At 44.2% G+C, this 643-nt stretch overlaps 1 non-coding gene across 1 annotated transcript; it reads left to right on the forward strand.

Annotated features, from left to right (window-relative positions):
- Nucleotides 1-107, forward strand: LOC141635952 (small nucleolar RNA R71). Its single transcript, XR_012540601.1, has one exon. It is a non-coding gene; the product is annotated as a small nucleolar RNA R71 (small nucleolar RNA).
- Nucleotides 108-643: the final 536 nt, after the last annotated feature.

Below are 643 nucleotides of genomic sequence, written 5' to 3' on the forward strand. Positions count from 1 at the left end.
AAGCCATGGTGAGGAAGAGACCTCACCAACTTCTTAAAACGGGACCATGCTTCATAGAGAGTCTCATCAGGTGCCTGCTTGAAACTCGTAATCTTTGCCCTCAGTTGATTAGTGCACTGAGGAGGGAAATATATCTTATAAAAAGCAAGAGTAAGAATCTCCCAGTTTGTAACCCCTGCGGCGGTACGGTCCAAGTCAGTCAGCCACTCCCTGGCTGCATCGGTCAAAGAAAAAGGAAATAGAACTTCCTTAATCTTTTCTTGAGTTACCCCCTTTGTGGCGGGGATAGTAGAACAGTAGTCCGTAAAGACCTCCATATGGTTCCTCGGGTCTTCACCTGCCACACCTCTATTGAGATTTCTCTCCACCAGATTGATATAGGAAGGACGGATGTCAAATGTATTCCCATCCTCAGTCTAGAGATTGAAACCTTTAGGAATATACGATGCTTTAGGCTCCGAGTGACTAGCAATGTTCGGCATCTTTACTAGTTGATTGGCAAAAATAGGAATGTCTTCTTCTAAAGAATGGTCTTCCGCGAAAAGAGAATGATGTAGCTCTGGCTCGAAAGTACTCAAGTTTTCATTTCGTAATTTTCTCTGCAGACGGAGTCTATGCCTGAATAGTCTCTCTGGCTCTGAAT

This window comes from Silene latifolia, chromosome Y (genome assembly GCF_048544455.1).
Source record: "Silene latifolia isolate original U9 population chromosome Y, ASM4854445v1, whole genome shotgun sequence".
Classification (NCBI taxonomy): domain Eukaryota; kingdom Viridiplantae; phylum Streptophyta; class Magnoliopsida; order Caryophyllales; family Caryophyllaceae; genus Silene; species Silene latifolia.